The sequence below is a fragment of the Nyctereutes procyonoides genome, unplaced genomic scaffold (genome assembly GCF_905146905.1).
Source record: "Nyctereutes procyonoides isolate TBG_1078 unplaced genomic scaffold, NYPRO_anot_genome, whole genome shotgun sequence".
Classification (NCBI taxonomy): Eukaryota; Metazoa; Chordata; class Mammalia; order Carnivora; family Canidae; genus Nyctereutes; species Nyctereutes procyonoides.
Genome location: NW_026575046.1, coordinates 17675939 through 17693489, shown reverse-complemented (window position 1 = coordinate 17693489; position 17551 = coordinate 17675939). Strand labels below are relative to the sequence as shown.

General features: G+C 39.9%; 1 protein-coding gene across 1 annotated transcript in view; it reads right to left on the bottom strand.

Annotated features, from left to right (window-relative positions):
* Window positions 1-17551, bottom strand: part of EGFLAM (EGF like, fibronectin type III and laminin G domains) — a 178729-nt gene that overhangs the window by 116823 nt on the left and 44355 nt on the right. The window lies entirely within an intron of this gene.

Below are 17551 nucleotides of genomic sequence, written 5' to 3'. Positions count from 1 at the left end.
GTATTTCCAAAAACAAGGACCTTGTCTATATCAGCCATATTGAGACAATACTATTTTCTGATCCATAGTCTACAGTCAATTATTCCATAATGTCCTTTGTTTCTATTTTTCTCCTGCACTAGAATCCCATCCAAGTTTATGCATTGCATTAGGTTGTCATCTCTTTAGTCTCCTTTAATCTGATCAATTCCTCTTTCATGAGCTTGCATTTTGGAAGAGAATAGTCATTTATTTATAGAATGTTTATTTGAGTTTGTCTGATACTCCCTCATGATTGGCCACACATCGTGTTAGGCTACTACCGATCTTCTGATGATGTGTCAGAAGGGGGATCATCTGCTTACAGACCATTTGACAGTGGGTAACTGAAATTGCTGACATTGAAACCATAGACACGTGGGGGACCGCTGTAATGCATATGCCACAATTTACAGTATTTCTCATTCCACTATTGTTAGACATTTAAATTATTTCCAGTATTTTGCTATTTTAAATAATGTTCCATGAGGGCAGAACCCAGGTATGTCCAGTTGAGAGCACAGATACTAATAAATGAAAGAGCTTGAGTGGATGAATGTTCTTCATTCTGATTTCCCACCTGCTAGTATGTCCTGATGATCCTTCTTTTTAACAACTGTGTATAATTCTCCAGCATATCAGTTTAGGTACTTTGTCTGCAACTCACAGAGGTCTAATGCATCTATTTATTAGACTGCTGCTAGGGCCTCCCACTTGTGTTTTTAATAACAGAAACCAAAGCCTTTCTGGGGGCCCAAGTAATAGAGGCTCAGTGCTGTCACTTGGCAAGGACTGCCAGTCTAGGAGGCAGCAGCCACACTTCTCTGCCCACAGACAATACCACGGCCACCACTGTTGTCACTCAGGGATTTGATCTTCAACTACTTGCTGTCTCTGCCTTGGTTCAAGATCTAAAGTCCCATCTGGCTGGCCAAACTTCTGTAATGTGACTCCTTCTTGACTCAACCAAGGGGTCAGAAAGGAATAATCAGTTTTTTTCTGGTTTCCAAACTGGGAACTGACAGGATGAAGGGAGTCTTAGGAATAGTACTTCTATCCCTCCTATCTATAGTACTAAAGGCTCCTTAGAGGGGAATGAGATCCAAGAAAAGAGCAGTGGGAGGTGGGAAGCCCAAATACTCTGCTATGCAGAACACACAAGTACATTAACTGTATCAGCTGACTGATATTTAGGTTGTTTCCAAAATTTCACTGTTAAAAATAATGCTGAGAAGAACATTTGTTTATGTGCCTGTTTGTTCCCGTGTCTGAGGATTTCAGGGATGGATACCTATCAACAATTATAGATACATCTATCCTAAAACAATGAAATACACATTATTTTCAAGTGCACACGGAACATCTCCAGAATAGATCACAGATTAGCCCACAAAACAAGTCTCAACAAATTCAGAAAGACTGAAGTCATACCATCATCTTTTCTAACCACAACAGTTTGACAATAGACATCAACCATAAGGAAAAAATCTGAAAGATCACAAATATATGGAGGTTAAATAACATGCTACTGAACAATGACTGAGTTAACAAAAAAAAATCAAAGAGGAAATAAAAAAATGCATGGAGACAAATGAAAATGAAAACACAATGGTCCCAAATCTTTCAGATGCAGCAAAGCTTTTTTAAGAAGGAAGTTTATAGCAATACAGGCCTACCCTAAGAAACAAGAAAAATCTTAAATAAATAACCTAACCTCACACCTAAAGGAGCTAGAAAAAAAAAAGAGCAAACAAAACTCAAAAAAGTAGAAGGAAGGAAATGATAAACATTAAAACAGAAATAAATGAATAGAAACTAAAACAAAACCAATAGAACAGATCAATGAAATGAGGAGCTGGTTCTTTGAAAAGATCAACAAAACTGATAAAGCCAGACCCATCAGAAAGAGAAGAGGGGGACAGGGACAGAGAGGACTCAAAATCACAAATGAAAGAAGAGAAATGACAACTGACACCACAGAAGTACTAAGGATTATAAGAAAATTTTATAAAAAATTATATCTCAACAAATTGCCAACCTAGAAGAAACACATAAATTCCCAGAAACATATAACTTCCCAAAATTGAATCAGGAAGAATGCAAAAATTGAAAGAATGGATTACCAGCAATGAAATTGAATAAGTAATCAAAAAATCCCCAAGAAACAAAAGTCCAGGACCAGACAGCTTCACAGGTGATTTTTACCAAATAATTAAAGAAGAGTAAATAATGTGTTTTTTTCCTCAAACTGTTCCAAACAAACAGAAGAGGAAAGAAAGCTTCCAAATTCACTCTATGAAGCCAGCATTACCCTGATACCAAAACCAGATAAAGGCACTACAAAAAAAAAAAAAAAAAGAGAGAGAGAGAGAGAGAGAGAACTAAAGGCCAATATCTCTGATGAACATAGAAATAAAAATCTTTAACAAAATGTTAGTGAACCATCCAACAGTGGAACAAAAATCATTCACCACTATCAAAAGGGATTTGTTTCTGGGATACAAGGGTAGTTTGATATTCACAAATCAATCCACATAATATATCACATCAACAAGGGAAAGGATAAAAACCATATGATCATTTCAATAATTGTAGAAAAAGGATTTGACAAAGTACTACATACATTCATGATAAAAACCCTCAGGAAAGTAGGCTTAGAGGGAATATCCCTCAACATAATAAAGGTCATATATTAAAAACTCACGGCTAACATCACAGTCAATGGCAAAAAACTGAGAGCTTTCCCCCTAAGATCAGGAACAAGACAAGAACGTTCACAGTCACCACTTTTATTCAACATAATACTAGAAGCCCTAGCAATAGACAAGAAAAAGAAATAAAAGGCATCCAAATTGGTAAGAAAGAAGTAAAAGTTTCACTATTTACAGATGACATGATACTACATATAAGAAACCCTAAAGACTCCATCAAAAAACTACTGATAACTGAATTTAGTAAGGTCACAGGATACAAAATTAATATACAGAAATCCATTACATTTCTATACATGAATAACAAAGTAGTAGAAAGAGAAATTAAGAAAAACAACCCCATTTACAATTGCACCCAAAGTAATAACATACCTAGGAATAAACTTAACCAAGGAGGTAAAAGATCTATACTCTGAAAACTATAAAACATTGATGAAAGAAACTGACAATGACACAAAAAAAATGGAAAGATATTCCATGCTCATGGATTGGAAGAATAAATATTGTCAAAATATCCATACTACCCAAAGCAGTCTGCAGATTTAATGCAATCTTACTCAAAATGCCAACAGCACTTTTCACAGAACTAGAACAAAAAATCCTAAAATATGTATGGAACCACAAAGACCCTGAGTAGCCAAAGTAATCGTGAAAGAAAAGAACATACTGGAGGTAACACAATCCCAGATTTTAAGATATACTACTAGACACATAGATCAATAGAACAGAATACAGAACCCAGAAATAAAACCATTATTATATGGTCAAATAGTCTTCAATAAAAGAGGCAAGAATAGGTAATGGTAAAAAGACAGTCTCTTCAATAAACAGTGTTGGGAAAACTGGAAAGCTACATGCAAAAGAATGAAACTGGACCACTGTCTTACACCATACACACACACCTCAAACCTCAAAATGGATTAAGGACCTAAAGGTGAGATGTGAAACCATAAAAATCCTAGAAAAGAGCACAGGCAGTAATTTCTGACATTGGCCATAGCAACATTTTTGTAGACATGTCTTCTGAGGCAAGGGAAACAGAAGCAAAAATAAACTATTGAGACTACATCAAAATAAAAAAGCTTCTATGCAGCAAAGTAAACAATCAATAAAACTAAAAGGTAACCTACCGAAAGGGAGAAGATATTGCAAATGACATATCTGACAAAGGGCTAGTATCCAAAACACATAAAGAACTTATACAACACAAATAATCCAATTTAAAAACAGACAGAAGACATGAACAGACATTTCTTCAAAGATGGCATAGAGATGGCCAACAGACACATGAAAAGCTCAACATCACTCATCATCAGGGAAATTAAAATCAAATCTACAATGAAATATCATCTCACATCTGTCAGAATGGCTAAAATCACAAACACAAGAAACAACAAGTATTGGTGAGGATTTGGAGAGAAAGAAATCCTCTCATGCACTGCTGATGGGAAGCAGTCTGGTGGTGTAGCCACTGTGGAAAACAGTATAGACATACCTCAAAATACTAAAATAACAATTACATATGATCCAGTAGTCCCCCTACTGGGTACTTACCCAAAGAATATGAAGACACTAATTCTAAAGGTATATAACATCCCTATGTTTGTTGCAGCATTACTTACAATAGCCAAATTATGGAAGCAGCCCAAGTATCCATCAATAGGTGAATAGATAAGAAGATGTGGTATGTAAAGACACACACAAAAAAATATCACTCAGCCATAAAAATAAGAAATCTTTCCAATTGTAGCAACGTGGGTGATCTAGAGGATATACTGCTAAGTGAGATAAGTCAGTCAGAAAAAGACAAATAGCATATGATTTCACTCATATGTGGAATTTAAGAAACAAAATGAATGAACAAAGAAAGAAAGAGACAAACAAAAAACAATCTTAAATATAGTGAACAAACTGGTGGTTACCAGAGAGGAGGTGGGTTAGGGGGATGACGTATGAAGGGTATTAAGAGTACACTTACCAGGATGAGCACTGAGTAATATATAGAATTTTTGGATCACTAAACTATTCAATTGAAACTGATATACACTGTATGCTCATAATACTAGAATTAAAATTTTTTTAATTATGAGTATATACATTTTAAGTTTTAATAGTTACTGACTTATTGCTCTCCAAAAGGGATTAAATACATGAATCTTTAAATATATTTGATTTTTTTCATTTGGAAAAATTCTTAAAGCCAAATTCTTGTATCTAAGACAGAATTTCGCAATATCAACATTGTTGACCTTTTGCGCTAGAAGGTTTCTTGTAGGACTTCTTCCATACATTGCAGGATGTTGAACAGCATCCGTGGTCTCAGCTCACTAGATGCCAGTAGCACCCCTCAACCATAGTTGTGAAAACCAAAAATAATCTCCAGACATTGCTAAATGTCTCCTGGGGGCAAAACCGCTTCCAGTTGAGAACTACGGATCCTAGAGAATGGATATTTTAAGGACTTTTTATAAGTATATCCAAACTAACATCTAAGAAGATTAACCAATTTAGAAACTTACGGAGGTGTATAAGAAAGCCCAATAGAAGTAATAATACATCTTTACCAGATCCGAGTATTACTTAAAAGTCTTTCCTAAGTTTTTAAAGCTTTATTTATTTATTTGAGAGAGAAAGCATGAGTGGGAGGAGCAAAGGGAGAGAGAAACTCAAGCAGACTCCATTCTGAGTGTGGAGCCCAACATAGGGATTGATCTCAGGGTGGTGACCTGACCTGAAACCAAGAGTCACACACTTAACACTCAACACTCAACTGACTGTACCACCCAGGGACACCAAGTCTTTGCTAATTTGGTAAGAAAAAAGTTGACTACCTTAATATCTTCCTTGGCTATTTTTAATCCTCTAATTATGTGTTTGTGCATTTTTCAACTGGGTTAATTTTTTTCTTATTGATTTAAAAGAACTCTTACTGTTACTATCTTAATCATTCACTTAATTTTCTCTGTGTATTTTTATTTTTGGGTCTAGCTGTATAATTATCCACTACTGGTAGTTATATCGCCAAGTTAAGAGGTTTATGCTAACAAAATCTCAAAGGAGACTGGGGAGTAGGAAGTGGGGGGAAGATAGTAGAAATGATTTATCAGACCCTCACAGAACCGTAGAATAACCAATAAACACAACTTCACCCTAAATTCTAGGAATAGAACTTTCTCCATTTGCTTTGGGAAAAATCACAACTGATCAAGGCGGGCTACTTGGGTCAGTAAGTGGGACACCAGTTCTTGTGTCCTCACGTAACAGCCATGGTTCAATACAGAAAACAGAAAACACTCTAAGTATTTCGAGCAGAAGCATGGTTACAAAATTGGTGAGAAGGCCAGTGGAATGGAATTCATGACTCTCCCTCCACTCTATTTTAAAGATGGTGAACCTTGGAAGGATGAGTTCTCATGTTTTGATACCCTCGCTTAGGAGGAGAAATAGCCCCAGGAAAGTGGCCTTCATCCCACTCCTGCTTTCCATTTGTCCCAAGAATGCATCTCACTGGTGGGACCTAATTTATATCCAGAATACTGGCTGCAAGGCAGTCTGAAAAAGATCATTTTAATTTTTCCAGCCTTTGCATTATAGTAATAGTGCCTAGGGGAGAAAAAATGGATGTTGAACAAGCCAAAGCTACAGTGTCCGTGACATGTTCATACCATAAAAGGCATGAACTCCAATATGCTATCCCCTTTACTTTCATATTCTGCAGGAAAATATTCTAATCAAGCCCTGATGGGACACAGTTAGGTATGACTTCTATTGTACTGTCACATTCATTCATTTATTAGATCTTTCACATATCTAATAAATATGTATTGAGCTCCTATCCGTATCAGGCACTGGGTTAGTCAGTGAGACTACATTAAGGATACAAGAGACAGAGGACCACTACAAGCAAGTTAGCAGGACACTACAATTGGGTGTGACAAATGTAAAGGGCAATATGGGGCACTTTTGTGGCACATAGCAAGGATATACCTGGCCCTACCTGCCAGGCTAGTAGGAATGAGGCAAAGTAGGGGTGGAAAATTGTTCCAAGCAGAGGGAGCAGTATATACTCTTCCTCAAAAAAATGGGAGGAAGAACCACATAATAGAACCATGAGGGCATTATAGTTGAGTGGATATGGAGGGGTGAAGGAGAGGAGAGAGTCAGGAAAGCTCCAAGGGTTCTGCTTTGGGTAACACAGGGGAGAGGGTGTATGTCATTCACTCATTTGGGAACACAAAGATGGCTTTTAGTGTCAATGATGAAAGAGGTGTGGTCATCTGCAGCTGGTGAGCAAGAGGCAGCCAGGTCGGACATTTGGGCCAAATACCAAAAAAATTCCAGATGAATCAAATGGCTGAAGATGCAAAATCAAATTACACAGAAGAGAATTGGATTTTAAAATCCGATTTTTGTTTTTGAGGAGAAACCTTTCTAACCTTAAAAAAGGTAAAGAAAATAAATCAAAAGAAAAGTGGTGAATTCTGCATCATAAAACTTTCACCATGCTCTTCAAAAATTGCAAAAGAAAAATCAAAACAACAGATCGGAGGATAAATCATTGCAGCAAAATGACAGGCCAAGGGCTATCTTTATTATAAAACTCATACATATTGATAAAAAATTTATTTAGACCCTAATAAATAAAATATGAAGAGACAACTCAGAAAAGAGAAAGTATAGCTGGTAAACATGCATGGTAAAATATTCAAATTGCTAGTTATCAAATAAATACAATTTTCAAAAATTGAGATGTCATTTTCACCTATTAAATTAGCCAAAATGTGTAACTGATAGTAACTAATGCTGACAAGAATACATGAATGTGCTCTCAAAAAATTACTTATGACAGTGTAAATGAGCACAGGCATTTTGGAAGACAATTTGGCAATGTGCAATAATATCCGGAGCCATAAATACGTTCCTTTCCTTGGTCTCTCAGAAGTGTGGTTACAGTCTGTTGTGAGGAAAAGAACCTTAAAAGAAGAGAAGGCTGCTCACATGAAGATGCTCCGTCTGTGATCTTGTGATACAGAAAAAAATAGAAACACTCTAGATAACTTAGAAGCAGGTGATAGGCCACTAGTGGTATATTACATGGGTAGACCGTAATACAGACATTAACAATGAGATTTGACCAAACACACTGTGGTATCTTGGATTGGATCTAGAACAGAAAAGGATATTAGTGGAAAAACGAGTGATACCCGAAGAGTCTGTAGTTCAGTTGATAACACAGTACTATTAGTACTATCACTAGTTAATTTTTTGGACTTAACAAATGTGCCATGGTTATGGAAGACATGACTATGAGGAGAAACTGGGTGAAAGATGGGCAGGAATTCTATTATCTTTGCAACTAACTGTAAATCTGAATTTATTTCAGAATTAAAAGTCCATTTTAAGGGACGCCTGGGTGGCTCAGCTTTTCAGCGTCTGCCTTTGGTGCAGGGAGTGATCCTAAGGTCTAGGATCAAGTCCCACATCAGACTCCCCGTAGGAAGCCTGCTTCTCCCTCTGCCTATATCTCTGCCTCTCGTGAATAAATAAATAAAATAAAATATATATTTTTAAAAAGGTCTATTTTAAAAGCGAGGCTTGTCACTGTGCAGCAACAATTATGATGCAGTGTTAAATAAAAAGTATACCTAATACCTAATTGCCACTGATACTATTACTAGATGTATAAGGAAATATTCATTTGAAAAATTACTTGAAGGCAAGAGTAAAGGCAATTGTTACATTAAGGTGGCAGAGATTAAGGATGATGTTTTTCCCTTCTGTTTTCTTCTATTTGATAAGCTTCACAGAATGCTAGTATATCATTTTTTATAATTTTAGAAAGCTACCCTGAAAATTATTTTTATAGTCAAAGACCAAACATTGTATGGATGCGGGTGTGCTAACGGAAATCCACAAAGCACTGCTTCCTGAAGCCTGTATTAGTTGGGTTAAGGCAGGCTTTGTCACCTCATAGACACATTCTGTCTCTCCATTTAATGTAAGGCTAAAAATAGTTTGCAATTAACAAAGCAGATCCATTAGCTCTTAACAACCAAAGGAAATGTATCTGCATAAAATACCATTCCTGTATCATAAGTCAATCATCGCAGTAAAATGAAAGTGCCCAGGAAGGAGGCTATTGCTGCCATGAACAATGCCGCACAGCACTGTCAACTGGTAGTGACAGTAGTGCTATCGAGGTGACCTGGTTTATAAAGGACACAGAACAGGCTACTCTGTTCTCTTGCTCCTCCACACCTTAGTGGCTGGCTGTATTCTAGAATAGGATTTTCCAAATTTTTTTTGCTCTCTATTCCCTGAATTCTCTAAGGCAGCTCTGATTCTAAATTAGATCTCACAGCAGTGGAAGTTAGAGGGGCATAGCCATGGGGCGTCACAGGACATAGACTGGAGGATGGCCAGAGCCAGGTTTCACAATGTCTAAGAGAGGAGGGACAGATGCATAACCAGGGTCCTGGGTTTCACATCCTCATGAAGATTCTCAACTAGAGCTGGTGGGAAGGCCCAGTGCTCTGAGCATGTTCCCTTTATATACATGCATGTGTCCTTGCATATTGATGAGAAGATTTTGTTTTTCCTTTTTCAAAATAACTAACATTTTAGTTAATGGGAAAAATATTTGAAAACTATGTATTTGATAAAGGGTTATTATTCAAAATACTTAAGGAACTCTTACCATTCAATAGCAAAAAAAAAAAAGTACATCAAAAAAAAGGGGGGGGGGCAAAGAACCTGAAATTTTCCAAGGAAAGACATTTTTTCCTGAGAAGATACACAAATGCATAGCCAACAGATACATGAAAAGGTGCTCAACATCACTTATCAACAGTGAAGTGCAAATCAAAACCACAATGATGTACAACCTCACACCTGTTAGAGTGGCTATGACCAAAAAGACAAGAGATAACAAGTGTTGGTGAGAATGGAAAAAAAGGGACTTCTCCTGTGCCCTGTTGGTGGGCATGTAACTTGGCACAGCCACTATGGAAATATAAAGGTCCACAAACAACTAAAAATAGAGCTACCATGACTGGGTATCTGAAGGAAATAAAAATAGGAGCTCAAAGAGATACTTGCTCCCCTGCATTCATTTCAGCATCATTTATAATGGCCAAGACATAGAAACAACTAATGTCTGTTGATGGATGAATGGATACAGATGTCACACACACACACACTCACACCACTGAACAATAGAATATTATTTATCTGTAAAAAAGAAGGAAATCTTGCCACTCGTGACAACATGGATAAACCTGAAGGGCATTATACTAAGTGAAATAAGTCAGAGAAAAGCAAATATTGCATTATTTATTTTTATGTGGAATCTAAAAAAAGTCAAACTCACAGAAACAGAGTATTGGTGGTTGTCACAGTGGATGGGGTAGGACGGGAAGGAGAATGTGTGAATGTAGCCCAAGTATACAAACTTCCAGTTATGAGATGCATAAGGTCTGAAGATCGAACATACAGCCTGGTGACTACAGTTTATAATACTTGAAAGTTGCTAAGAGAGTAAGTGTTTAAAGTTCCTACTGAGATGATCAATGTGTCAGCTACCCTTACTGTGGTGATCATTTCTCAACATGTATGTCACAAAAGGATATCAAATTATCACACTGTACACTTAAACTTATATGATGTTATATGTCACTTATATCGCAATAAAGCCAAAAATAAATAAATAAACCTGGGGGCAGGGAATAAAATAGTTAAATCTCCATTCACCATTCCTTTCCTCTTCCTTCTTCTCTTCCAGAGATAACAACCATTTGGTGTTACTGTGCTTTATCCCCATGGAGGTTTACATACTTTTATTTTATCTGCACATTTTAAAAAAGATTTTATTTACTTATTTGATAGAGAAAGAGAGCAAAGCAGGGTGAGGAGCAGAGGGAGAAGCAGGCCCCCCACTGAGTAAGAAACCCAATACAGGGCTCGATCCCAGTATCCTGGGACCATGACCTGAGCCAAAGACAGACGCTCAACCGACAGAGCCACCCAGGCAGCCCTATCTGCATATTTCTTTATTTTTACCAGAAACAACCTAACTGTCCATCAGTAAGATAATGGAGAAATTGTCGTTTATTCATACAAGGTACCCATATCTTTCCCCCTTGAACATTTATTCTTTAAAATGAAAGAGAGATCTAAGGAAGGAGAAAGAAACAAGATGCAGGAGAAAACTCTTGTAAACTTTAAAGCATCCCTCAAATAGTAGCCAGTTTCCGGTCATCTTCCCCTCACTGCTAACTGGGCAATCACAGTTCTTTTTTTTTTTTTTTTTCTTTCAGATAGAGAGAGCACAAGAGCACAAGCCAGGGAGAGGGCCAGAGGGAGAAGGAGAGAGGGAGAGAGAATTTCATGACCCTAAGATCAGGACCTGAGCCAAAATCAAGAGTCAGACACTTGACCAACTGAGCCAGCCAGGCGCCCCTCTGTTCTTTGGTTTCTAAACCCATTGCCATTTGTCCATAGGCATTTCAGTTTCCAAAATTTCATCATTGCTGTCTTCTAGCTCTTTCCTTTTATCCTGCTGGTTAAACTGATTTCACCACAAATCAACTGATCTCCATGACAATACGGGATACAGGAAGGAGAAATTATTCCCACTTTATAGATGAAGAAACTGAAATCTAGAGTGTGCCAATGTAAAATCTTATCAAGCGGTCAGGAGGCAGAAATGGTGAGTAACAAGGTAGAATGGCTCTTCCTCCTAGAAGTGTTTCTGGTGATTCTGTCCAACCTCTTCTCAGCGCCCAATACACTCTCCTCCTGGGTGCCCTCATCTCTGCCAGTGACTACCAAAGATGTTGGGAGCTCCCCAATCTGTTCCTCCAGCCCAGCCCTCTCTTTCAGGGGGCAAGTCTATGTACATAACCACCAAGTGGACCCAGGTGTCACGTGGGCCTCTCAAATTTAACGAGTCAAACCTGAGTTCCTTATTTTTCTCTTAAACCTGAGCTGTGGGGGACCTGGGTGACTCAGTAGGTTAAGCGTCTGCTTTTGGCTCAGGTTATGATCCCGGCGTCCTGGGATCAAGCCCTGCATCAGGCTCCTTGCTCAGGAGTCTGCTTCTCTCTCTCCCTCTGCCCCTCCACCCCCACTAGTGCATGAGCTCTCTCTCTCTCTCTCCCCCTCTCTCAAATAAATGTATAAAATCTTTAAACAAACAAACAAAAACAAAAACCCTGAGTTGCATCAGTAATCCCCATCCTGATAAATGCCATCACCATCTACCATGACTTCCAAAAACCTGGAAGTCACTTTCAGCATCAAATTTATCCCGTGGTATCAATTTTCTCCTGTTCATGGAGACCTTGGAATCCTCAACCCAGTGCCCAGAGCAGGACTACCAACTGCTCAGAGCTGTGCGTGCAGTGGAACCTATTTGCCATTTGGTCAAGACTTCCCTGGTGGTTTCTCTTGTCTTTCCAGATCCTAAGTGGTATACTTTCCTTCTCACAGCTTAAACAGTATTTATTCTCCTCTGAAGAATATGTGTTAGTAACTAAGTGAAACTTTCTTTCTGCAAAGCAGTGGAATGCAACATGAAGGGTGTTGGGGTCATAGGACTGGTGGCTCTAAAACATGTGTAGGAGGCATGTATGAATGGCCATCTGCTGGAAGGAAACACCAGAGGCACATTTGCATTGTGAGCACAGCTTTATTCTCTCTGTATTTGTTTGAAGTGTCCTTGAGGGTAGGGCAGGTCTCCAGCTGCGGGCTGTCCGAAGCTGTATTTGCAGAGCTAGCACATTGTTTGAGATTGTAGATGATTGGAGTATATGTAGAGGGAGCAAGTTAAAAGCGAGAGAAAGCCACCCAGGAGAGCTTCCTTTGCCCTGGAAATAGATTCCAGACAGGGCGAGGTGGGGGATCTGGAAGGGCCATAGAAACCATGGGGAAGTCCTGACACATGGCCTGGCATCAGCCTCAGAGATAAGGAGATGGTGGAGTGTGGTCCTAACTGGGATGAGCGCCAAAATATCTCTCTAAATCTCTTCCAGCTAAGTGAGTAAAACTAAGGAGACTTTCCTTACATCAGGAGAAAGGCCAATCTTTGAACAGGGCAAGTCAAGCCCAAGCTACACTCCAAAAACTCCTAATGAAGCAGAAAGTTTTGATAATGGTTACAACACAGGTCTTCTGGGATTTTCTCTATTATGAACTAAAAACATACTAGCACTTCTTCAATATTAAAAAAAAAATCAAAACAGTGGTCCACTTACATGTGCACAAAAGATTTAAGCAGTTACACATAAAAATTGCACTTCTATTTAACCAACAATGGTTAGAACGATGGGGGAAATGTATTACACGATAGAAAACTAGTTTTGAAGAACCGTAGTCTTGAAAACTAGTATAACGCATTTATACAATATATCCTGAAGCTGTGTTCTTGTGAGCTAAAAGCTATACTTCTTAAGAGATAAATAAATAAAGAGTGTTGCTTTGCCACAAGGGAGCTGTATTCTTGGGCTTTCTTCTTCGGAGAGCTTTCAAAACTGCATTAGGTTTTTGCATTAGAAACTTCTGAATAATTAGGTCAATTTCTCATGGTAATTTTATTTCATAAAATACTCCAACTTCCTGAGCCAAGTTCATCTCCGATTCAGTTAGTTTTGTAATCCAATTCATAAAAACACTTCAAAACGCAAACAAAAATATCATCTGTGACAGAAATACATTGCTAGCTTTTTCGTTATTTGATTTTCATGGAATGAACCAAGTTATATTCACTTGCTACAATGGAAAGTGCCCGGACTAACTAAAAATAATCAGGAAATTCTGAACAAGGGGGAAAAAAACCTTATTTCCATCTTTTTGAAGCTTGCTCAACTCTTCTTACCAAAGCAGTACTATGAATATATAACCAAAATCTGCCACTAGAGCCTCTTCTAAGGTGATGCCTGCAAGGCAGCAGTAAAAATGTGAGTTTAAGACAGAACAGTGTTTGTTCTAGTTACCCAGGGATTCAAGACATTCTCAGACACTGAGGAGCAGCATGAAGTGTTTTCTAAAGCCCTGCCAGCTTCTCTCTGTGGGGCAGTTCTATTCACATCACAATCGTGCTTCCCTTTGAAACCCGCCATTGCAGCGCATAATTCCAGAATATACTCCACCGTTCCACACAGTGTAATTCCCAAATGTAATTTGGGAGTAATTTCAGGGTGTAACTTTTTACTCCAGGGTATAATTCCAAAGAGTAAGTGGGCTCAATTAGATGATTTCTAATGTCTCTCACACTTTGACATTAGATGATACGTCCCTATATATCTACATGGGGTTATCTGCAGAATAATGAAGGGGAGAGGGAAGAGGATCACTCAGAGCAGTTCGTGGCTGTTCCTTTATACCCACACAAACATGGGTCCGCTTTTAGAAGTCCCACTATGGCCCTCACTTGGCCATACCACACTCTTTGGCTGGAATGTGGTGTCCTAGGCCACATGCCTATGAGAGCCAGGACCCTGCCATGTGTAGACCACTCCTTGAGTGCCCAAGACCCTGGATTCCCCACCCAGATTTTCCTGGTCCCCAGTGGCCTCTTCTTTTCCTTCTGAAGGTGGACCATGCTGGTGTGTATACCTCAGGTGAGAGGTATGGCCACTGGATTGCAGTCTGCCAGGACAGGTGGTGGACAGAGCTAGGGTTGTTGGCTGGGTGTCTGCATGTGTGCATGGGAGCACCCCTGATGGAAGGACAGAGCGAGAGGCACACCACACCAAGATTCAGAGGTCAGTTCTCTCTACATTGTCTCTTTTCAAAGTGGAAATCTAAGGAGTCTAAGAAATCTAAATCTGAATGTGGTCTTCCAGGTCATTGTAAAGGAGAGAAAATACTGTATCTAATAGTTTGCTGGCTTAGTCAATGAATTGTAAGTTTTTACACAAAGGGTACTTGACTTCTGTGCTTGGTTCACTAGCATTAGGGACAGGCCTGCCTCTGAGCATCACACAGCTTCATAGACTGGGCTCAGCTGGATTGTGAGGGGATCTCGCAGAGGACTCCTTCTGGCCCAGCTGGTGACTTCTGACGAGGAAATGTGGGCTGAGGGCCCCTAGCTGCAGCTCCTGTTAAGAATCAGTCAACAAGCCCAAGGGAACACAGATGCCAGAAATGCAGAGATGCCAAAGAGAGTGCTAGTGATGTGCGAAACAGAGGCAGAAGGAAATGTAGATAAAATTAACTGTCCTTATTATCTGCAGCCCATTGACAAATACTTGAGGCAGGCAGAGTAGGACTTTCCTCCAGGAAATTCCCAACTGTCTGCATGTTAATGCCTTGCTAGGCAGAAAAACTACCTTAGCTTGACAATAGCCAGGCCTCCAAGGATCCCAGCCAGTCTTCCTGGGCATATGAAAATCCTTTTGGAAACTTCCCTTTGTCTTTACTTCCCCCAGCCCCATAGTACATAATCAGTTGCTCCTCACAGTCTGGAGGCAGCAGCTCCTTCTGCCCAAGGGTGCTGTCCTGATGTTTAATAAAACTCCTTTTGGACCAAGGACATCTCAAGAACTCTTTCTTGGCCGTGGGCTCTGGACCCTAATAACACTACTCCAAAAGCATAGCATTTGACACCCTTATGTGGAGCTTGAATATTTTCAACTGGACTCTGAGCCATGATGCAGACTTGGGAAGTCCTCTCCTCTCCTCTCCTCTCCTCTCCTCTCCTCTCCTCTCCTCTCCTCTCCTCTCCTCTCCTCTCCTCTCCTCTCCTCTCCTCTCCTCTCCCCTCCCCTCCCCTCCCCTCCCCTTCCCATTACTCCCATTTCAGCGGCTCTGCAAGGAGTGCGGTCTCACTGCAACACTTTCGTGTCAATTGGTCAGACTGTGAGCCTCTAGCCTGTGGCTACTCTATGGGGGAGAAAGCCTGCCTTGTGGCTGGAAGGACATTTTGGGCAGAATGATAATAAGATCCAGAAACTTGATGCCTTCTCTTATTCTTGTCCTTATACAAGGTTGTCTGTCTTGGGCATCAGGACAGCCACCTAAGTGACTAGCATGGCTGCAGAACCTGTTAAGACTCCTGTGTGAGATTTCCTCCTCATTGGTCTAATGTGATCCCCTTCACATCCCTGGTCTAGCCACTTCTGGCCTCAAGACCTCCAACGGGAGCCAGCCGAAACCAGTACCTGACTGAATTAAAACCCAGTTGGAGACTGTTTCCTAGAGAAGTTTCCTTTAAATACTACATGTGTTGGAATGTGGTTTAGGCCATGATAGATTTCTGTCTCTAATATTTTCCATCAATGTCCTCTACTAAGTTACAAATTTGGGTAATTTCCTCTTATAAAACTTATCTAATGTTTTCCATGGGTTAAAAATGGTGGGTTCTTTGTGGCCTTCACAGTAGGGCCTTCAGAGCAAGGCAAAACTCCAGCACCCATCGTCCTCCAGAATGCGATGGACAAGGGGGCAAGGGCACAGCAAGGGCAGCCAAGGCAGGGTGTGGCCTTCACGCGGGGCCTTCAGAGCAAGGCAAAACTCCAGCACCCATTGTCCTCTAGAATGCGATGGACAAGGGGGCAGGAGTGGTGCGGGGGCAGGTCTCCCTCTTTACAGCAGGCAGGTAGTGATTTAATTCTAGGGATGCCTCTGGTGGCTTTGACACCAGGAACCTCTGACATATCCTGCACCTGGGATGCCACCTGGGTGTCAGAGGGTAGGAGGGGAGGGTGGCTTTTCTTGGTAATGGACCTTCTCTCTTCAGCCCCTTGGGATGCCTTTTAACCCATTGGAAACAATTCAGATTAACAAGATTTAAGGGGAAAAAACATGGCATCTGCTCATCTGAGCTGACAAGTTTTAGAGCCAGGAACCTTCTCTCTGCCTTCTGGCAGCACCTCACCACCTCTGCCTTCCCCTCCCCCTCCTGTTTCTGTACCACCTTGGGTGCCACCTGCATAACTGGCTTCTGAGCCCATCCTCCTTGCTCCAACACCCTTGCTGTCAAGGAGTCAAGAGCACCCCCTGGTCTTACCACCACCCACTTCAGACGAGATCGGGCGCGTTCAGGGTGGTATGGCTGTAGACCCACCACCCACTTCAGAATTCGCCACCGGTGCCCCAGGTAAAAACTGATAATGGGGAACAAATTGACTTTTAAGTGGCCCCAGGTGGAACATAATTCAGTATTTAAACTAATTAAAACTTTGTACCAACATTTCCTAAAGGTCAGATAAGCCTGTGTTAACTCTGTTGCAATTTGTCAGCCAAAAGATGACTTAAAATGATGGTTAATTTTGTCTGTCTCAAGTTTTCAGGGGGAATTGTTAAGATAGCTTCCAAAGCCTTCAGTAACCTGAAACTTTAAGGTTTTGCTTAGATAATAAATGAGATTGAATTCACTGGACATCTAGGCCTTTTCCAAATGAGATAAAATACTGAAGCATTGATTCACTGAAGTACTGAATTGCACTTTTGACTTCTTATGGCAAAGAAAGTAAGGATATTTCAGTGTGTTGGTAAACCTCGGTGCTTACTAGATTAATAAATTTGCCATTGAAAGAATTCTGGTGTAATAGTTCACGCTTGGTTACTACTTAGTTTTCACTGGAGACTAAGGTTTCTAAGATTTAAAATTCGGCTAAATGTAATTAAGACTGATGGAAATAAGGGAAGAGCTCTGTGTAAAAGGTTTACGAAGGGAAATCATTGGAAAGGAATTTTATATGCGGTCAGGACTGAAGTTAAAAAGAATGGATTTTAAAAGTACAGTGGCATGATCGAAATTCTGCTTTTCTCTCTGTTCAAGGGATGAAGTTTTCTTGAACTCTTGGTTTGCACTTGATAAG